Source organism: Echiichthys vipera (assembly GCF_963691815.1).
Source record: "Echiichthys vipera genome assembly, chromosome: 13".
NCBI classification, from domain to species: Eukaryota; Metazoa; Chordata; class Actinopteri; order Perciformes; family Trachinidae; genus Echiichthys; species Echiichthys vipera.
Window position 1 is genome coordinate 2,600,796 of NC_139838.1, and position 6,000 is coordinate 2,606,795.

Consider the following 6,000-nt stretch of genomic DNA (forward strand, 5'->3'; position numbering starts at 1 on the left):
TGGCACATGATGTGCAGGCTCAGGATCTCAGCTGAAATGGTAAAAGACACTGGGATCAATAAATTGTTGTCTCTTTTACTCGTGATGTGATGGGTCACAACAACGAAACTGAATTAATTTAATATCAGAGAGCAGCTCCATGTTCATATTTGTGAGTGACAAAGATGGTGGTGCAGCTGCAGAATGAAATTTGATAGTGAGTTTTTTAAATAGTCTGAACTGGTTTTACAGCATTTCACTCACTCTGTTTACATTGAGGACATGTGTTGAAGAAGCTGAAATAAAACTAATGCTGAATGCTGTTGATCCAAATCAATGTCTAACACTTAAATCTGTAGTTTAAACCTGCAAATCACAAACACATTATTACTGGATCCGAATGGGATCATACAATCAGGTCTCTATGTCTTTGGGGTTAGGTTATATTGATTGAAAATCTCTTTTTTTAACTATGAATGAAGCAAAAACACAGAATAAAACTTAATTATTTACTTATTGGCACTTTTCCCTGCTCTGACTCTGGCTCTTTTCTTTTAAGATAAAGGTACACAGGACATCCACACATGGATCCATTAAAATGGAGGCACTACCTTTTATAAATCTGTGATGTGTCATGGTGAATCATAGTATTGGCGCTCTATTGATGATATTCAAGATCGACCTATTCAGGATGAGTTTTCACTAGTCAGTAGTTGAGTTTTAAGCGAATTGGTGAAAACTCAGTTACTGATCATTAAAAACTCAGCTCCTGACCATAACAGAACCGTATTCTAGCTGTCAGCACTCCAGCAGCGTTTTTTGTTTTTTTGCTGCTATCACCATGGCTGACATTGTCTCTGGAGCTCTGCTGAAACCTGCATGCTAATGTGGTTCCATGCAGCCAACCCTGACGGGACTCAGTTTTGACAGACAGGAGGGAGAGATTGTTTTACTGTGCATGAAATACAAACAAAGAGAGTCAGCCTTGTTTGCATTGTAATTTCACCACATTAACCTCATTCAAATGAGCTAATCTGTTAAATTTGTGTAGAAATGAATCAGTTTCATTGAATGATGATGAGTGGAAAAGGAAAGACAGACATCCCTACATCAGCAGTTGTCACTACACCTACAACTGGAGCTTTAAAGTCAAATAGGCAAATCTTTCAGCACCTTATCATTGCCATACCAACCACTGAGGTCCCCGAGGTATTTCTTTCCAAGTTGCATATGATAAAAGTAGAAATAATTGCCTTAAAATAATGTGACTTTGATGCAGCAAAGATATCAATGCCTAACTGATCAATTGCTCATCTGATCATGTCATTGCTAATCCATAGGACTGCTGTAGTTTATTCATCCCCAGAATTTCTCCTGTGCGGTTATGTTTCATCTAACAGTGGTCATCCATCATGATGCAGCCTGGTTAGTTTCACTTTAACTGTTATACATTTTTGTTTTCATTACAAAATTAGGCCGGTAGCATTTCCATATTACAATTGACGATGTGTGTACTTCCTTCACTGAGACAGAGGAAAATAAAAAGACTCCATCAGTCAACGCTCAGTTTGGGAAGGGAAGAGATATAGGATAAGATGAGGAGACTAAGAAACAAAGAAAGAAAGGTGTTGAAGATGAAGGAGGAAGAGCATGTACTGCTCATTGTGCCCAGGATAGGATTAAGGGTGCACTCACACTGTCCATTTGTACCGTACCCCGCGCTTTAAGTTGATTGTCCTCCCTCCCTCTTCCCCCACGGCCCAGGCCCGCTTGTACTCACATTACTTGAAATGATCTGGGCCGCGCCTCGACTGCTTCTTGATTATACATCATTTTAAATATTTTCATCTGATCAAATCTGCAGTAAACACTCATCATCACGCATCAAACCACCTCGAACCGTTCAGCGGCATATTTTTAAATGTCCGTCACGGGGAACAGACGCATATAAATAGAAATCAGGACCGCTGTCAGTGTTCCTGCTGGTACAAGTGTGCTTGCTTGTGCCCGTACATGTGCATCAGTGCTTTACTAAAGCCCACCTCTCTCAACAGGGTCGCGGCCGGCAAGCGTGCCGTGCCTGGGCACTCACACAGGTCAAACGAACTAGAGTTTAGCCGGTACGAATGGACAGTGTGAGTGCTCCCTAAGATTATATTCCTCTGTTCAAAACTGACATGATCTTACTCAAAGTATGTCATTCCCACTCTTTGGTTATTACCCTGGAACCTATAGCTCAATTTAACAAAACAAACACTAAGCATAATTATAGTGTTACAATATACTGTACTATTACTGTATATATAGCACACATTTTGCTTATGTACTGTTTGAGACACATTTCTATAAATTAAATCTAAAATGATGACCAGGCCGTCATGAACGGTGCGGGGAATAACACGATAAATCGAAACCAACCGTAGACAAGGACACAAATAACGGTTTAAACAAATATTTAATTGTACAAAAACAAGGGAAAACAAACAAAGAAAACGTGATAAGATGGTCGAGGGTGGACAGGAACGGGATCGTAGGAAACTATAACAAAAAGAGAGCAAAGAACAAAGGTTAACTACAAACAAACAAGCTCGAAGATATCAACCAACAAAGTACGGGAGCTAACCGACGAGAAGTTACCACGTAAATTAGGAAAAACGGACTGGCGCCGAATGTGTCCCACATCCGGTCTTTTAAGCAGAAGAAGGTCATCAGTGGAACTGGATACAGCTGGGTGGAACCACGCCTACCAGCTCCAGTCAGACACACGCCAAGAGGGGAGACACATACAGGGAACAACAGACAGAGGGAGACAAAAACAAGCACAAAAGGAAAGGAAAAGACTAACAGAAAACAGGAATCCTGACAGTAGCCCCCCCAACGAGCGCCTCCAGGTGCTCCACCGGGCCTCCCAGGATGAGAAATCCCCGATGAGAGAAGGGTCGAGGATCAGGGACTGAGAAACCCAGCTTCTCTCCTCAGGGCTATATCCTTCCCAATCGACAAGGTACTGTAAACCGCACCCTCTGCGTCTTACGTCCAGGATAAAGCTGACCGTGAATGCCGGATGGCCCTCCACGATCCGGGGGGTGGTGGGGTGACGCTAGGTGGGCACAGCGTGCTGGTGATCACAGGCTTCAACTGGGAGACGTGGAATGTGGGATGGATCCTGAGAGAAGCAGGGCGCTTGAGACTGACGGCACTGGGATTGATGACAGCCTCGACTTCGAAAGGGACCAATGAAACGGGGGGTGAGCTTCTTGGAGGCGACATTCAGAGGAATGCCATGAGAACTTAACCAGACCCTCTGGCCCGGTCTGTACTCGGGAGCTGGGATGCGACAGCGATCCGCCATCCTTCGATTCACCCTCCGGAGATGATGTTGAACGGAGGGCACTGCAGTCTCGGACTCCTGGGCCGGAAAGAGAGGAGGTAAGTATCCCAAAGAAAGCTCGAAGGGAGACATACCTGTAGCAGAGCAGGAGAGGGAGTTGTGGGAGTATTCAACCCAGGACAGCTGCGATGACCATGACGAGGGATTCAAAATCCTGGTTGGCTCTTTTCGTCTGCTCGTTAGACTGAGGATAAGCTGACCCTGGCACCCAGAGCCTGACAGAAGGCTTTCCAGACATGGGAAGTGAACTGGGGACCCTGGTCCGAAACGATGTCAAGAGGGATCCCATGGAGACGAAACACATGGTCCACCAAAAGGGATGCCATCTCCATGGCTGACGGCATTGTTGGCAGAGGAACAAAGTGCACCATCTTAGAAAACCGGTCAACGATGTTGACAATAGTGTCGTTACCTTGGGAGACAGGGAGTCCAATGACAAAGTCCAATGTGATTTGAGATCAAGGACGACTGGGCACGGGGAGAGGACGGAGAAGACCAGCTGGAGGACGATGAGAGGACTTGCCCCAAGCGCAGACGGTGCAGGCCAGGACAAACTCCCGGGTAACCTTAGTCATGGTCTTCCACCAGAAGTGATGGTGCAGGAGAGATAGAGTCCTGGTAATTCCGTGATGACAAGCGAGGCGAGAGGAATGTCCCCACTGGAGAACCTGGGAGCGAACACTGGTGGGAACAAACAGACGCCCAGGGATCGGGTACGGGTCAGTACGTTGCACTTGTCTCACCGTCGGCTCAATTTCCCGGGTGACAGCGGCCATAATGAAAGATGCAGGAATGATGTTGTCCGACCCGGTCTCCTCCGCCTCAGCAGGTCCGAACTGGTGAGAAAGAGCATCCTGTTTCACATTCTTGCTTCCTGGAATGTAAGTCAACGAAAAATTGAAACGTCCAAAAAACAATGCCCGGTGGGCTTGTCGGGAATCCAGTCTCTTAGCCGTCTGGATATACGACAGGTTCTTGTGGTCAGTCCAAACCACAAGCGGAGTCTCTGCCCCCTCCAACCAGTGTCGCAACTTCACCAAGGCTAATTTGACAGCCAGTAACTCACGGTTCCCAACGTCATAGTTCCTCTCCGTGGGGGACAGCTTCTTTGAAAGAACGCGTACGGATGAACCTTGTTGTCTGTAGCCATACGCTGTGACAGGACCGCACCCACTCCCAGATCCGAGGCGTCTACCTCCACAATGAACTGGCAGGACGGATCGGGCTGAACTAACACAGGGGCGGATGGGAAACGCTTCTTCAGGGTCTGGAAAGCACTTTCAGCAGAAGAGGACCACACAAAGGGAGTAGTGGGAGAGGTTAGCTTAGTCATAGGAGAAACGACTTGACTGTAGTTGCGGATGAACCGATGGTAGAAGTTAGCAAAACCCAGAAAACGCTGTAGTTGCTTCCTGGAAGATGGCGTTGGCCACTCCGTCACAGCTTTAACCATAGCTGGATCCGCCTTCACCTGCCCGCTCTCCACAATGTACCCCAGAAAAGTCACTGATGAAACGTGTAATTCACATTTCTCTACCTTGACGAACAACCGATTCTCCTGTAGGCGCTGCTCTGAGTCCTTTAAAGTCCTTTAAAAAAATCAAAATGTCATCTAGGTAGACGAACACTGAGCGGTGTCAGTGTCATTCACTAATGCCTGAGAGACAGCTGGGGCATTAGTTAAGCCAAAGGGCATTACCAGATACTCGAAGTGGCCAAGAGGGGTATTGAAAGCGGTTTTCCAATCGTCCCCCTCCTTAATTCTGACTAGATGGTAAGCATTGCGGAGAGCTAGTTTGGAGAAGACAGTGGCACCATGCAGTGGTTCAAACGCGGAATTAAGCAATGGTAGAGGTTAGGACTTATTCTTCACAGTAATGTTGTTAAGGCCGCAGTAATCAATACAGGGTCGTAATGACTTGTCTTTCTTGGCCACGAAGAAAAGCCGAGCTCCCAGGGGGGAGGAAGAAGGACGAATGATCCCGGATTTAAGGGAGTCATTAATGTATGCCTCCATGGACTCACGTTCGCGTCCTGACAGGTTATACAGACGACTGGTAGGGAAAGTTGACCCGGGTAACAACTCAATGGGGCAATCATAAGGACGGTGAGGTGGCAGGGATAACGCCATGGCCTTGCTAAACACCTCTGCGAGGTCATGATAAACTGGTGGCACTGAGGGCAAGTCTGGAGGTTCGGGCAACGAAGGTCTGGGATCACTTGGGCACCTAAAAGGGGACGAACGAAGGCAGGAAGAGTGACAATTGCTGCACCAACTCACAACCCTGCCTGTTACCCAGTCAAAAACAGGGTTGTGAGGGATAAGCCAGGGGAGACCAAGAACAACGGGAGCATTAGCGGACGGCATAATGTGGAAGGCTACGGTCTCAGAATGATTACCCGCTAGCGAAAGGGTCATGGGAATCGTCTCAGCAGAGATCTGAGCTAGCTCCTCACCACTGAGACCATTAACCACCGATGGAGTAACAAGAGGAACAGTCGGGAATTGACTAGTACAAACCAATTCGGAATCAATAATGTTAGTATCCGCCCCTGAATCAATTAAAGCTTGAAGGGGAAATTCTCTGCCTCACAACTCAAAACAATGTCCAAATGTATGCGCTTAAGGG